Raw genomic sequence first — 17,371 nt, forward strand, 5'->3', positions numbered from 1 at the left:
AGGAAGGGAGGGAGGAAGGAAGGGAGGGAGGAAGGCAGAAAGGAAAGAAGGAAGGAAGGAAGGAAGCTGACTAGCTGAGCTGGGCTGAGAGCGTGAATAAAGATAAGGCAGTTCCACAACCCTGTGAAGCAGGATTATCATCACCTATTTACAAGTAAGGAATTTAATGATGATGATTATGGTGAAAGCTGACTTTTATTTAGCATTAGCTATGCACTGAACACTGTTGTAACTGCTATATGCATATATATATATTTACATAAATAAAAATGTATATAATAAATGATAGATATACATATGTATATATGTACATATTCCTACTTATCACTTATTTAGTGTGTGTGTGTGTGTGTGTGTGTCTTATTTAATCCTTATAACAAGCAATGGGAGAGGTGCTATTATTATCCCCATTGCAAGTGTGAGGAAACTGAGAGCAAGGTCAGTAACATGTTGAAGGTCACAGAGTCAATAGGCAGTAGAGACGGAATTTAAAACCAAATACTCTGGTTCCATCGTCCATGCTCTAACAATCAGGCACACTGCCTCAGAGAAGTCAAAATAGCTTACCGTGTGTCCAAGGTTGCACTGGGCGATAATAGCATAAATAGGACCGAATCCAGGGGTGTCTGACTACAAAGCGCCACCTGCTCTTCCTCTCCCTACTGCCTCTCAGTGGGACTGAGATACAGAGCAAGAGGGGAGAAGACATCTTCTGCGAGGGGTCAGCACAAGCAAGCATGAAAAAAAGGCAGCAAAAGCCCCCTAAAACATACACCCCTTGCATTTTCTGACCTCCAGTGCCCAAATGCCAGTGGCTGACGTTGTGACTCACTGGAAATTGCTTCCTTGGTGACACAGACCACAAGTCCTCATCCAAGATACATACATACCATCAATGTGTTTATTCACACAGAGACAGGCTCCCCTCAAGTTGGTGCCTTAGTTGTCACAGCAACGCGAAAAGACAAGGAAAGCCCTGAGAAGCATTCAGTGGCAAGAAAAGGGTAGCCGTTTGAGAAAGCACGTGGCCCAGAGCAATCCTGGCAACACTATGGATCCCAAGAACATCAAAGCCAGAGGCTTCCTATGGCTCACGTGTAGACAAAAGAACTGAGCTTTGGTAAAGTGGCAGGCAGTGTGCTAAACGCTTTACCTAGGTTATATCATTAATTCTTTTTTTGAGGGAGGGAGGGAGGGAGGGAGAGAGAGAGAGAGAGATATTGCACGCAGGAGCGCTAGTGGGAGGGGGCAGAGAGAGAGGAGGACAGAGGACCCGACTCCGTGCTGACAGCAGAGCCCGATGCGGGGCTCAAACTCATGAACCGTGAGATCATGACCTGAGCTAAAATCAAGAGTTGGTCACCTACCCAACTGAGCCACTCAGACGCCCCATTATATCATTAATTTCTAACAAGAGTTCAATAAGATATGATCCTCACTTATAGATGAAGAACCTGGGGCTCAGGGATAGGATGCACCTTGCCTCACATGGAACCTCGATTCAAGCCCAGCACTAATTCCAGGGCCCATGTCCTTGGCTGCAAAGCCATATTCCTTAAGGACTGTGACTTGCCCAGCAGTCCAATAGCTATCCAAGTGACAGAGCCCAAACCAGGGTCCTGTCCCTCCTGTCCTCCAGGGACCTCAGGTCTTTCTGGTTATCACACAGCAAAACCGTCACCCACACAGAGATCAGTCATGTATTTCATCAGTACCTCTTAGCATTCTGCCCTTCATTGCCCCGGAATGGGCCTTGTTCAAACTTCCCTTCTACAGCTCAACAAATAAGCAAACAGAAATTAAAAGCTTAGCTTTCCATGAAAAGGCAGTGTAAACATCTGGCAGCCTTCCTGGGTCTTGGCTTCCTCTGACTGGGTCTAAGTGTACAACGTGAGTGTATTTGGGCTTCAACAGAAGAGGCCTTGCTAGACATTACTCAGACCCCTGCGAAAGCAAACCAGCCCCCAAACCTACTGATGGAAATACAAGTGCCCTTGTTGTTGACCAAAAACTAAACAAATCGTTTGAGGTTTGGGGCTCAAAATCTTTCAAAAATGCAGTTCCCACATATTCATTTGGGATATGTGTGCGCTTGCTTAAATCTTGTCTGGAGTAAGACGGAACATAAATACAAATATGTACAAATAACTTAAATAGATTCAAGGAACAAAGAACAGTCCCTTAAAAAAAAGTTTCGTAAAGTGAAATGGGCCAAACTGGATGGCAAATATGGATCAGCCTTTGACAAAACCATCAAGTCGATGAAGCTTTCTCTACCATCTGGGTAACTTTGGGAGTCACCCAAGCTCTCTGGGATTTAATACCTCCTCTACAAAATAGGGATAGTATTAGGATAGTGTGAAATTGACTGTGGTGAAAATATACTTAGAAAATTATGTGAAAGCCTTATAAAGTCCTAAACATGGGTGAGAAATTGTGTTTACTCCTACTTCCTCTAACACGTACAGGTCCCGGTGAAGCACCATCTCCTCCAGGACCCACCCACCCCAGCTGGTCCCAAGCTTATCCTTGGCTACCCAAGGACCCCCAATAAGATCTCCTCTCCATGGACCTCCTTTCCCTGACGAGCACTGGACAGTTTTGCAAAATATAGGCATCAGGTGGATTTGGTCGTAGATCCAAGGCAAAAGGAAACCGACCTCACAAGGTTCAAGAAGGCATAAGGTTAATTAGCCACTCAGTACTAACCGGGGTAATTACCTCCTCTCTCCCCCACCCCCACCAAAAGAGGAGGCAAGAGAGAAAGTCCTTTCTAAGATCATTCATCTTTATGGAGGGCATGGTAAGAGGAAATCTGTAGCAGGCAGGCGTGTACCAGGTAGCATGGCCAAGAGGGAGGATTGGAATGAGCAAGACTGAGAGAGACTCAATCAGTGCTGGATTTTCTAATAGCAGCCAGCTGAACCCATAGCTCAAAAAGGAATACCTAATCAATGACCAAATACATGAATGAATGACTAAACAAGCGAATGAATGAATGAATGAATAATTTTAAATGAACCAATGTACAATAGCTCTGCTCTGGTACAGTTATCCAGGATGATCTAAAAGGAGGGATTGATTTTAATTTCGGCTAGCTTACCAGTTTATGTTTCGTGGCTTACTTTGACTTTATTTTGAGTTACACATGAGATAGGGATGTCATAATACTCTCAATGCTTTGGACATCCAGTGACCCTGACCCGGACCCTGACCCAGGAGGCACTTGGGTACTGAGTGTCAACAAGAGCCTCTAAGAAAAGATCAGATTACACCACACAGTCCCACCATCTGACAATCTAACAGCAGAGAGGCACTGAGTGTAAGAAATGGCATGCTTCAGCGAGAACGTGGGGGCAGGCGACAGTGGTAACTCTGTAGAAGGGTAGGAGTGGCTGGCCTCCGCCCAATGTACAAGGCAAGGTTACATGCCCAAGGTGGTAGTGAAGCCACTCGGCTATCTCAAGAAGAGGAACATGGGAGCAAAGGAGTTAACAGATGGTTACATGCAATTCTTCTGTTAGAGGAACCGATGAGGATTCTTGCCATGCTATTAGAGCTTGAAAGGAAAGAAAAAGCCTAGGTGAGATTATGAGTCATGGGATGTTCTATGATCTCAAAGCCTTTAGAGTTGCAAAGCAGATAAAGTCTGATCCCTTTGGCCTACACGAAGAAAACATACCTGGAGTTGTTCACTAATCTCACCCTCCATTTATCTTTACGGATTCCTAATCTACCCTACTTCCGCAGCCAGAAAAGGGGAAAAAAGAGCTGGGGCAGAGGAGGGAACCAACATTTAACTTAATACATGCTGTTCTGTGCCACCTACGAATAAGTCAATAGATCTGAATATGCCGAATGATACAAATTATATAAGCACCTCTAGAGCATGGCGCTACTATAACCCAATAAATTTAGGAAGAAAGCTAAAGTCACAAATAATGATATTCTGTTTTGATCACACCTGTGCTTATGACCCTGAATACCCATCTTCCGTAAGTGAAATAAACATATATTGACAACAAAAAGATAAAACAAAAACAAAATTGCAAAAACTCAAAATGTTCTAATGTGACTACTTTATTATTTAGTCTTTGTCTTCAATATGGCTTGCAATTAATGTAATTAATGGTGGCATATACAGATATTTTAAAAAGCCAATATTCTCAATATTATAAAAGCATCTTTCTGTACATACGGCTGGATCTCAAGCTTCATGGACTTTCTTGTAAATTTATTTCCAAATTGCCTGGAAAAAGCCAGGAAGTGAACGTTTTTAGAGAAGGGGGCATGTGCAATTTGCTTATATGCCCCCCACACACTAACCTTTTGCTTTCTGAAAGCATTCAGATACACATCGACATTTCTGTGACTAATCTTTTCTGGTCTCAATGTTTAGAGCAACATGAAGTAAGTTTGGTACCCAGTAATATCGAGACTTCATAGGTTCCAAGAACCGTCTGCCGTTAAAACTTAGCTAAATAAACAAATAACAACAAAATTATAGAGCGAAGAGGAGAATGAATCTCTCCCAAAAGGCAGAACATCCAATTCCTTTATGAAGATTTTCTTTCACTTGCTCCCTCTCCTTTTCTCCTTACCTCTTAGTGAACTCATCTGATGTTAAGTTTATGATGATAACAGGAAAGTCTCAGAAGGGAGATTGTATTCAAATGTACTAGCATTTATTTGTACAAGGCTTCCAGTTTGTTTTTTTTTTTTCTCCTGGATTCATTCTGATTGCTCAAGTGCCAGTAGAACTGGTAGCCGACTTACTTGCATGTCTCAGAGTCTAATAGAAACTGTTTTTATGACAATATTTTGGTCTTATCCTGATCTGTTCCTTGCCAAGAACTATTCGCTCAGACTTATCAAGCTTAACTTCAAGAAAAATGCCTGCCTAGCAAAAGAATATTACTGAGGATATTACCAAGGCAAAGCTGTAAGAATTTCTCATTCCAGTTTATCATTCACTCACTAATTCTCCTATTAAATGAGAAATAAAGAGGGGCGCCTGGGTGGCTCAGTGGGTTAAGCGTCTGACTCCTAATCCTGGCTCCGGTCGTGATCTCATGGTTCATGGGATTGAACGCCACGTGGGGTTCTGCGCTGACAGCTCTTTCCCTCTCTTTCTTACCCTCCCCCGCTTGTGTGCAAATGTGCACATACTATGGCTTAAAATTAACATTAAAAAAAACCTTTTAAATGGGAAGTAAAGAGAAAATTATAGATATTCAATTTTTTTCCTCCCTCAGATAAATGCCTTGACCTTTTTAAAGTCTTAAATGTCCAAATGGGTAAGTACTGTGTCCATTTTCAAATGTATGCTTCTAGCTCTTTTAATGGTTTCTTGGATTTTGCTAACTCAGGAATAGAAGGCGATCCTTAATAAATGTCTGAGTCCTTCTCTCTCCTTGCATGCACCCTCCCCACCACCCAAAACACACACACACACACACACACACACACACACACACACACACACACAGCATAAGCGGGATATCCTCCATTTTACTTGGATGTAGCAGAAAGCCTGAGAGTCTGATGCATGAAGGAACTGGTGAAAATGGCTGGGCTATTGACTTCTTGTAGTTTTGGAGATAAGGATGTGGTGTAAAACTGTGAATTCATATCAGAACTTCCAACACACGAGCGTCATGACAGACAGAAAGTAGATGTTGCTAATTCCCTGACTTCGCCCCTCCCATTTGCTCTGTATTCATCCATCGCTGGTTTGACAAACCTAACACAGAACCACACATAAGATAAAATATGTGAAAACAAAGAGCACATGGGAAAGTCCCAACCAAGCCATGTGTTATTGAGTCACTCCCAAATCCCCCTCATAGCAGACCACAACATAAATTTGATTTGTTTATGTTTGTTTGTGACTTTGTTTTCCTATCAGGGAGCCTGTATGCTTTAGCCGGTTTCTCTAGGAAAGCCTATCTTTTTAGAGTCTGAATTCCCTGGTGCCTTAAGTTGTCCTTTGCTTTATCTCTTAATTTCATTTTTAAAAGGAAACGCTCTTGCAATTCCACAGGGATTTGACACTTTGCAATGGATCCGAGGGTGGAGGAACCCATGGGCTGAGACCATGTTTTCAAAGCAGGATGGAGGGTGGTAATGGGGTTGGGTAATGGAAGCTATTTATTTACCACCAGCTGCCTCCAGCTGTGACACCCTGCTAGGTTATGGAATAAAGCACAGTAAATAAACACCCTGAGGAGACATGCTGCAGCACAGCACACATGGAAATCCATCTCCTCAGAAATCCTGGAAAAATATGTACTCAGTGATGAGCACATCCAAAATAAACCATCCAAAGCCAACGATTTGGAATGATTTCCATGTTGCTGCCCTAGGAGTGATGCAGAGGAATAAACCAGGATTGCAAAGGTCATTGTTCTGAGTGGATACACTGTCCTTCATCTGTCCTCACAGGGCAGACTCCTATTCATCCTTCACGACTCAGTTGAGGTACCACCTCCTTGAGGATGTCTTTCCTGACATCTGCCATCAAGTTGCTTTCTCAGAGCTTCCATGTTCCCTGGGCTTCCTTCACAGACTCACCACATTATGTTGAGGTTACAAGCATAGTCTCTGTCCCTGCCACTAAACTACAGGAATCACTGGAGTGATGGACCACATTCTAGTCATCCTCATACCCCTTGTACTTAGTACAATAGCTGCTTGTCGCTGCTCAGTAAATGTTTGCTTAGCTGAGCACATTCTTCTTGGAAACTTCATTATTTGTTGGTCCTTAATGAAGAATAAGAAGGAGAAGGAGAAGGCGAAGGCGAAGGCGAAGGCGAAGGAGAAGGAGAAGGAGAAGGAGAAGGAGAAGGAGAAGAAAAAGAAGAAGAAGGAGGAGGAGGAGGAGAAGGAGGAGGAGGAAGAAAAAAGAAAAGAGAAGAGAAGAGGAAAGAAAAGAAAGGAAAAGAAAGGAAAGGAAAGGAAAGGAAAGGAAAGGAAAGGAAAGGAAAGGAAAGGAAAGGAAAAGAAAAGAGAAGAAAAGAAAGAAAAGTCCTGGAAGAGACCTTAAGCATTAGCTAGAGTCCATGAACCAAAGACACAAAATATCACTACCTTTATCCTGGCCATTCCTGCTCTCTCGCACAGTGATTGCACTCAGTTCCTCCCTCTTCTGTTCTTCCTTTCATCTCCTCTTTCCTCTGATCCCAGTTAGAAAATATAAAGAGTTAGGAAACCCACAGTTTGAGACACTTATGCCACCTCTTTATTTTACAAATGAGGAAACTGGGTCTCAGGACCCAGATGTCCCTACTCCCATTTACACTTTTATTTTTCATTCTCTGTCTATGTAATCCTTATCTCCATGGGAGTTCACTCTTTTTTTTTTTTTTTTATAATTGAAGGTTATCTTTTTTTTTAATGTTAAATTTATTGTCAAATTGGTTTCCATACAAACACCCAGTGCTCATCCCAACAGGTGCCTTCCTCAATGCCCATCACCCACTTTCCCCTCCCTCCTACCCCCCATCAACCCTCAGTTTGTTCTCAGTTTTTAAGAGTCTCTTATGGTTTGGCTCCCTCCCTCTCTAACTTTTTTCTCCCTTCCCCTCCCCCATGGTCTTCTGTTAAGTTTCTCAGGATCCACATAAGAGTGAAAACAGATGGTATCTGTCTTTCTCTGTACTCTTAATCTTCACTCCATAGACAGCTCGCTGCACCCTCACTCCATTCCATGCACAATGAGGAATCTGGATCTACATCTTGACATTCTAAGATACTGTCTTGGCCCACCTTCATAAGGGCTAAAGCTGCCAGAAATGTTCAATGTAAAGTATGATTCTGATACTTTTTGGATTATATCTCTTTTCCTTTTTGGCTTATAAGCCAGGTCCAAAGGAAACTGTACCTGCCATCTCACTCTGACATAACTGACATTGATGTGTAGGAAGTAATAATTTTAAAAATTAGCAATAAAGTCGACTTTGTTGAACACCTCCTAAGCACTCTGCTAAATGTTTTGCATCCGTGGTCTCATTTCATTACCACCAAGACTGTGCAAGACAGATATTAGGCCCATTTCATAGATGAAAAAGCTGAGCCTCAAAGAGGTCAAGTAGCATGCCCCAAATCATATAGTCAATTAATGGATGAGCCAACATTCAAAACCAGCTTTCTGGTTCCAAAACACACATTTTTTCCCTTCCACTCAACCATGAAGATATTTAAGTGAAAGAAAGGTTCTGTTTAGATGCAGCATCTAATTTCTGTACCCCTTTCTGGAAGCTAGCTCCTTCCTTCCCTTACTCTTCCAAAATATCTCTAGGGAAAGCTAGTTGTTGAATAGGTAAGTTGCCCCAAACTACAGGAGGCGTAGAACAGAAGCCAGGGATCAAAAACTAGGAGCTTGGTCAAAGAATAGAACCCAGTACTATGGGAAAGAGTTGTAAGTCCAGCTCACTCTGTGAATCTAGACAATGTGGTTCCCTCCCATTTGGGAAAGCTTTTAATGGGCTTTTACCTAGTTCTTCACTCTTACCTAGCAGCATCTTAAAAGCACCACTGAACACCTGCCACTGTGTTCCCACTTGGCCTTGAAGGATCGCTCCGTGGGCACAGCAATTGTAATTGAAACTGTGGGAACTCAAAAACTTCCTGGTAATTTCAGGTTCTGCCATGACAACGTGACCATTTTAGCCAAACCAAATAACTTCTCAAACGGTACTCCTGCTAACCCCAGACTCTTCAGACTTTAAAGTAGAGAATAAAGACCCCGCAATGCCACTTTACTCCCTCTCAAACCTTTTCTCTTCCCGAAGTCTGAACCCATGGTCAATTTTTACTCTTTGATTTTGCTTTTTCAAAGCAACCTAGAATCAAATTGGTGGTTGATTCTGAAACCAGAAGTCAGACTTCAACAATGATTCAGCATGCAGGGTTATTCGAAGAACTTAACACAAGAAGTATTATGCCAGGTGACTTCTTATCCATTCCCTGATTTATCCTCACAACAACCTGGTTGGGCACAATTTTGCCCCCATGTTGTAGATGACAGATTAAGTACATTGTCCCACGTCACACGAATGAGAAGATGCTATGCAGAATTTGAATTCAGGGTTGTTGGGTTGTTGCTGTTGTTTGTTTGTTTGAATTCCTTTCACTATTTCACAGCAATCTCCCAACTAAAGAGGCAGAGCTCCACAACAATGGGTAGTTTCAGGAAGTAACAAATGCCCATAGGGGCAGTAAGACATGAAAGGGCAGAGGACGTGTGAATCAGTGCGCTTTAAATAAAAAAATTAGTGGTGAGTAACGGGAGAGGGGTCTGGACAGGAAGTCAGGGCCAGATCATTGAAAGCCATATTAAGGCACTTGGGCACTAGGCAATGCAGAATGTTTGAATAGCTTTAAGTAATTAATTCATCATTCTTTCAACAAATATTTTATGCAGTACCAACTATGTGTTAAGCCCTGGGGACAAAACTGTAAACAGAACAGATGTTTCCTGTCCTCACTGGACCCACAGTCCAACGGGGTCATTTCCATATAGAGTAGAAAGTGCTCTGATAGGGGATGAGTAAGGTGCTAGGGAAGTATTAGAAGGACCAATGAAGGGAAGACTGCCCAGGGGAAATGGTGCCTAAGTCAAGGTTTGATGGAGCGGGAGTATGGGGAAAAGGCAGTCAAGGAGATCCATAGAGTCAGTGGAAAAAGCATGAGCAACGCTAGAGGTGAGAGACTGGAAGGCACACTAGGATAACTGAAAGACTGTAGAGGGGCTGATGAGCATGGCTAGAGATGAGGCTGGAAGGGTTGGACATGAGGCTGGGAGGGTCAAGATCAAGAAGCCAGGCAATGTTGCGAGTGATTTCTGTTTTAGACCACTTTGAGTGTGGTGGCAGCTGGACGCATAAAGTCCTTAGACATAAATTCAAGGCTCTATCTTTAAAACACCACGAAAATGTGGTTCAAATGTGCATGGGACCTCAGGAAGCAAATGTGCACCTCTCCCAATCAGGATGCCTTCAGGGGCAAGCAATAGAAACTCAAGCTGGCTTAAATAATAAGGAAATGATATAGTATATGAAAGGAAGCCCAGAGACAGGGAAAGCACAGCACAGAGGCTCAATGATATAATCAAGCATTTTGGTTTTTTCCATCTCTCCATTCAGCCATCCTCAACACTGACTTCATTCTAAACCTGCTCCTCCTTGCGATTGTAAAATGGATGCCATTAGCAATGGGGGGCTCTGTGCTTCTGCCATCATCTATCCCGAAAGAGAGGGAAAACCCACTTCCTCGAGCATGGAACCTAAGTCCTTTCACTTAGCTGATTATACTCAGAAGTCACTCCTGAGTCACCGGCCATGGGGAGAATGCCATGCGTTTATTAATTTAGATTAATCAAGATCTACCGTTGAAACTGAAAATGGTGTCAACTTTCCCTGGGTTTCATGGTAATGGAGAATATGGATGCTAGAAAATAATCACATGTGAGGAAGAAGCTGGGGAATGGGTGCAGAGTCCACTGCCCTCCACCATGACAAACTGGGCACCTTTGCTTTTGAACAAGTGACCACAGCTCGGATACCCTGTCTGCTGGAGCAGACAAGCCTCAGGTCAATCCCTCATCGGTTATCCATCCGGCAACAACAACAACCAAGTGGTCACTCTGATCACCCAACTTGGTAAGTTTAATTATATGGACGTCATTGTGTGTCTAAACAGTCCACACACCGGACATAAGCAATCCTAGATACAACAGAAGTTTATGAAACTAGTCTTCATACTCACATAAGTAACAAAAAGATACTGTCTCAGCCAAGATCTTTTCTCTTTTTTCCTTCACAGAATAACGTTGAGGATCAATTTCTCCAGCTTAACATCACCAGCCTTGGCAGCAGCTCATATTTGGAATATAAATGATGTCATCTGGTTGGCCTTTTCCCATCACAAACAGTAAATCTCCGAATCTGGAGCGATCTTTTATTTGGTTACACATATTGTACAGCATCAAGGGGTTAGAACACATGTGCTGGAGATTATTAAAATCATCTGGAGGAGGATGGCTTAGTATTGGAAAGCCCAGAACTTACGACCCTTTCACGCCTGGAATCTCCATCAACTCTACTTTTGCTCCTGCCTTTTCAAAGCAACAATTATGGCCGATTGGCTCGTAATCCTTTGTGGACTGAAGTGTTTCTGGTGCACCATGTTTCTTCTCCAGAATAAGATATCCCTAACATAGTGAATGTAGAACACAGAGGCCAGGATGAGGAGTCAGGAAGCCAGCCTCAGCTCAGCAATGTTTACATGCTCTTTGCGTATTTCTCATCTATAAAATGGAGATGATAATAACCAGCCTCATAGGACTGTTTGAGAGGAATAGTAAAAAAATTACGAGATCTTCGTTCATCACTTCATAATTTGCTAAAATCTTTCACATTAGCATTAGACTTACCTTGTACAGGGAAGCCACTCAAATGCTTGTCGGACGACATGGAGGTTGGTGGTAATATGGCTTGATGGTTCTGAGTCAAATTGGCTCACATTTCTGAACGTGGTTTTCCTCGTTACATGCATTCAATAATGCACTGAATTATAATATGCGTTCAATTTTAGCTTCTTTTTAGGGCTGTTGGAGGAATAAAGGAAATAATACACATGAAGCATGATTGGGTCAGGCACATCATCATGGTCAAGAAATAGAGGCTCCCTTTGCTCCACTACCTTCCTCTTCCAGAGTCTCATGAACTGGTAATAATACTGACATCCCACAGAACTGGTAATAATACTGACATTCTAGCTGTGGAAGGACACAGTGCTGGAGGAGACAGAGCAGCAAGTCCAGGCTCTGTTCTTAGCTTTCCAACTTCCTAGTTGTGTGAACTTGAGTTGTGTAAATTTTCTCAGAGTCTCTGTTCCCTCGTCTGAAAATGGAAGGAGCTGGTCTAGATCTGTAGTTCTCACATTTTTGAAATCCAGAGATCAAACAACCACACAAAACACCCACAGACCAGGAGCCTAACATAGCACTGTCAACTCTGTTATTTGATGAATAGGCATTTTTCAGGTTAACAGCTACTTACCATTATAATCATCTCAGACAAAAGGGTAAAGGACACCAGAAGAGAAGGAAGAGAAAGACATCAGAACACAAGGCATCACTTTAAATGGGATGAGTTAATTTTAGGAAAAGAATGCTGCATTGTCCTCTTTTCCTTATTTTTTTCTTATCATTCCACAGACTGGTGAAAATTTGTCAGGACCAACATGGGTCTTCAGAGTCGTGTGTGGAAGCCAGAAGATTGTACGACCTGGAAGGTTTCCTCTACTAGGAAACCTCTGTGATTCTATCATGATTCCATCATGGCGAGAGGTGATGGCGCTAAAACAACAATTTATTTAGGGAAAATTAATAAAACAGTGAGTCAGTCCAGAGAAGAAATCAATCCAATAACTGATTTTGCTGAACTGAACGTTTCTGGGCCTAAATAGGGAATTTAATTTATTCAAAACAGACTAAGATATCATATACGTTTTGACACACGCAGGCATGCTCCACAAGTCCTCAAGACACTTCCTTGTCCCTCATGTTAATCCTTCTGATTCAGCCTTCCCTCTTCACTGACTGTAAAATGACCATTATCACACGTACAGTTACATCAAAATGTGAGAGAGATGTGAGCAGACCAAATCCATCCAAGATATCCCTAACGCAGGCACCACATGTTCACCCTGAGGTCAGCTTGTCGAACACCTGCCATTCTCTAATCTCAAGCCAGAAAAATGATCTTTGAGCTCCACTGTGGTGCTTTCAAAGTCCCCGCGTGAACACCACATATTTTCTTACTAAGATTCTAAATAGAGACTCCCTGATTCAGAGTCAGCACTCATTTTTAATGAGGCTGGTTATCTGGTTTTGACTAAATTGGAAATAGACAAGCAGACTAGAGGTAGGAGAAGCTATTGAGACAGGTCAGTGGTTGAGGCTAGGCGTCCACTCCCAGAAGGAAAAAAAATCCAAAACAAACACACAGAACGGTAGTGCCACTTAGAACAACAGCAGGTGTTTATAACTTTGATTTTAGGTCATCAAGAAAACTCTAATCTATATTCTATAATCTTTTAAAAGAGGTGAATGGTTATAGGTTTTAACCAAACTGGTTGGAATAGATGCTCAAAGGGGCACATCTCAGCTCTCAAGAAATTCACCCAAAGTAGGTAGATGCTAATTCTCCTATGATCCGACATAAATGAAGTAGAACAGTAATAGGAACAACTGGCTGTCTTGGTGTAGTTTGCCTCTTATGAAGTTCTCTTTATATCCCTTTTTACACTTAATATTCATATCAACCTTGTGAGGGACAAATTGCTATTATCCATTCATCTCTCCAAATGAGGAGACTGAAACTCAGCGTGGTTTAGTAGCTTGTCCAGGATAGCAGAGTTAGTAAGGGGCAGGGCACACAAACCCAAGGCTTCTGACTTTAACCCCAATGTTTTTCCCACTCTCTGCTCCTCTCTCATCCTTATAAATAGCTATAAGACTACGAGGTTCAAAGGAACTTCCTTCTGGTTCTCAGGACCATTATAAATGCCACTTGCCCTGGGAAGGAAAATAAAGTCCATGCTCTTTGCTGGCCTATGTGCTAAGTCATTGGCGCCCAGAAATAACCTCCTGGAGACTACGGGCCTTGTATTTACCACAAAGCAGTGGGTAAATAACTAGTTGGTGTTTTAGTGTTTTGTGGTCACTTAATCTGTTGTGTTCCTTCCCAAGACTCTGAAGGTTTCCTTTTTCAGTTAATTTTTATTTACGTTTCTGAGGTCTGCGTTGTTTGGGGTTTGGTTCATTGGATGTTTTTCTTGGAGTGTGCTGCCATTGGCTTCAGGAGGTTTCTGCTCTGCTATTTCATGGAATTTTCCCCGAGTGTGGATTGCTATGTATTTCTTCAGGGCAGTGAGCCAGGGCAGCGTTGGTATGCAATCTGTTCCTCTGGCCAAAGGACTTCTTGTCACCCATCCACATGGCTTGATTGTATTTCTCCACTGATAATTTCCCTCTTGTATGTTAATGTGCAGCAACCTTGGAGTTCAGCCATCTTGTATGTTGTATGTTATTGGCTCTGGATAAGACGAGCCCCGTTGCTTCTGATAGAGGTTGTGTCAACTGATTCTACTAGTTTGTTCTATCAGCCCAGGGTTGGGGAAGGAGATACACAGCAAATATTATGGGAAGAGTGGAGAAGGCTCATAGGGTTAATGTTACAGACTAAGCGAGTGTGTGATTGAAAACGTCCAGCTCTCCACACAGCTCTATGCCCCAGTAGGAGACAGAGCCAGGAATGCCAGGTGCCTCTCAAGCACCACACGCTCCCATGACCCTCAGCAAGCCTTTCTTCCTCTGTCTTTGACAAGACCATAAATGATGTGCCAGAGAAAAATAAGAATTTGTTCCATATCAGAAAGTTTTGTTCTTTAGATGTTTTCTTTGTGGGTAGAAAAAAAAAAAAAGAAAGGTCAAGTAGTGTTTGGTCATTAAAATGGCATGTTTCTCTCAAAGCTTTCAGGATAATTAAGATGCAAAACACACATGGAGGCAGAAAGTTGCCCTGGACAAAGCCTTTGTTTGGCTCTTTCATTTATTGTACTTCATTTCATTGTTTGGTTTATGTGTTCTATACTGCTACTCTTTCCACAACGAATTTGGGATAGCTTACAAAAATATGTCAATACAAAATAAAATATTTCTAAATCATTGAAGAGGCAGGGCGAATGGATAATTTTAAAGATGTGTGTACAATTCCTGTTTAGAATTTCTTAACAGATACCCTTGTAAAATTGTTGAAAGCTATTCACACAATTGACTCCAAAGGCCTACTGTTTATCACTTAAAATGAGCTGTGGCTCTCTAATCTACAGTGTGAACTGGGTACATTTAAGAATCTGCAGCCATTGTATATATAAACCACATCTTCTTTATCCATTCATCAGAGGATGGACATTTAGGCTCTTTCCATACAATGGAATACTACTTGGCAATGAGAAAGAATGAAATCCTGCCATTTAAAGCAACGTGGATGGAACTGGAAGGTATTATGTTAACTGAAATAAGTCAGTCAGAGAAAGACACATACCATATGTTTTCACTCATATGTGGATCTTGAGAAACTTAACAGAAGACCATGGGGGAAGAGAAGGGGGGGAAAAGTTACAAACAGAGGGAGGGAGGCAAACCATAAGAGACTCTTAACTACACAGAACAAACTGAGGGTTGATGGGAGGTGGGGGAGAGGGGAAAGTGGGGGGTGGGCATTGAGGAGGGCACTTGTTGGGACGAGCACTGGGTGTTGTATGGAAGCCAATCTGACAATAAATTATATTAAAAAAATAATAAAAATTTAAAAAAAAATTAAAGAATCTGTACCCAACTTAATTTTAATTTGGAGGTGGAGGAGACCAACTTCAATCCCCATGCTGACTTAGATGGTCTAGCACACCTCTGAAAGCCAACAGTGTTCTTATTTGCAAGTAGATAAAAGGGGAACTAACATTTACTAGTTCTATAATACATATTAAGCATTGTATAAGTATACTTGACATTTAATAATTCATTGAGTTCTCCCAACCACTCTGCGAGAGAGGAACTACCTCCATTGGACAGATGACAGAACCAGATAAATAACTTGCCTAAGTTCACCCAACTAGCAGAGACAAAATCAAGATCAATGCAGGAACATTTGACCTCAAAGCCAACATTCTTCTTATTTCATTAAACTATCTGCCTGAGAGACAAGTAAAAATTTGTGGAATATGCTTCCTCCAAGTTAGTGAGTATTAAGTTCTCAAAGGTAGTCCATTCAAAGGTTGCCCCCAAACTGTAGGTTGAACAGGACATAACTGTAAGTTAAAAGAAAATCAGTGTCTGGTGGTTACAGTCAGCAAGAAGTTATCTGTGGCTACTGGTACTCCTATATAAATGTCCTCCAACCAGCCCAGAAAAAATGTATCCCAAATTCCTCAAAATTAGAAGCCATAACAAAACAGGAAGAGTAAGAAGTTATAGTCTGGATACAGAGGAAGCAAGGAAGCAATCCTACTAATCGGGGACAGAATGAACATTGGTGTTTCTTGGGTTGGCAAAGTCACTTTCAAGAGCTGCAAAAGAGACAAGAAAAATAACCCTGACATTTGTAATAACAGCTGCCACAATGGGTGTCTACTAGGTGCTGGGCACACTCTATGCTTCATTACTAATCTTCATAATGGGTCTCTCCTTTTTCAAATGAAAAAACAGAGGCTCAGAGAAGTTTCATAGATGGCTATGCAAGTCCACTAATAAGGTTCAGAGCCAAGGTCTCAATCATGAGCTTGGCTAACTCTGAAATCAGTACTCTTTACTGTTTTGCTGCTGCTCCTGTGCTACCCAGGCCAACCTGGGGCAAAGCTAAGGCAAACGGGGCAACACTGATGCCCAAGATCAAATTATGAAGGAACAGCAGCATCTACTTCTGGAGTCTTGTAGGCATCAGAGAGATATCTGCAACAGCAGTACTCTGGGGAAAACATGATCTCCAGCCCACTGTCAAGACAGGGGAAGAGGCTTGAAAGGAGAGAACTGGGACCTTTGGAATTCTCATGAAGGAAAGGGTAGGTGCTTCCTACTCTCTCAGTTTAGTGGCTCTTTCACTGGGAACCCAAGTGAAACCTGGGAACACAAATAAATTTAAAACTATCTAAAATATAAAGGAAAGAATTACAATTAGAAGTAAGTCTCTCTTTCCATTGGTCTGCTTTGGCTGCCATAACAAGATACGACACATCGGGTGGCCTAAACAACAGAAATCTATTTTCTCACAGTCTTGGAAGATAGAAGTCCAATATCAAGGTTCCTGCCAATTCAGTTTCTGGTGAGAGCTCTCCCCCTGGCTTCTAGACAGCCGCCTTCGCATTATGCCCTCACAGAGCCTTTTCTCGGTGCCTGGGCGGAGTGACAGAGAGTTCTCTGATGTCTCTTCTTAAAAGGACCCTAATCCTATTGGATAAGGATCTTATCTTTATGAGCTCATTTAACCTTCGTTTCTTCTTTGGAGGTCCCACTTCTAAATATAGCCACTTTGGGGGTTAGGACTTCAACATAAGAACTTTGGGGGTACACAAGCATTCATTCCATAATAGTCTTCCACTCCAGACCATTCAGCACGTTCCCCTCTCCAAAGGCAATTACTGTTACTGATTTCTGAGTATTCTGCCAAAGACATTCCATGCACACCATGTGTTTATACAGATGAACAGACACTCTATGCTGTGCTCTACATCATCCTTTGGTCTCCTGTAAGTAGAAAGGGGAGACTGTCCCATGTCTGCACATATACCTTTCTGCTTCATTCTTCTC

At 42.1% G+C, this 17,371-nt stretch overlaps 1 long non-coding RNA gene across 1 annotated transcript in view; it reads right to left on the bottom strand.

Moving 5' to 3' along the window:
• LOC121027194 (uncharacterized) overlaps positions 1-17,371 on the bottom strand; it is a 282,693-nt gene that overhangs the window by 156,312 nt on the left and 109,010 nt on the right. The window contains exon 8 of the long non-coding RNA XR_005788599.1: positions 11,435-11,608. This is a non-coding gene — a long non-coding RNA (uncharacterized LOC121027194). The remainder of the gene's footprint in view (positions 1-11,434; positions 11,609-17,371) is intronic.

This window comes from Herpailurus yagouaroundi, unplaced genomic scaffold (genome assembly GCF_014898765.1).
Source record: "Herpailurus yagouaroundi ecotype Mexico unplaced genomic scaffold, PumYag 77, whole genome shotgun sequence".
Taxonomy (NCBI): Eukaryota; Metazoa; Chordata; class Mammalia; order Carnivora; family Felidae; genus Herpailurus; species Herpailurus yagouaroundi.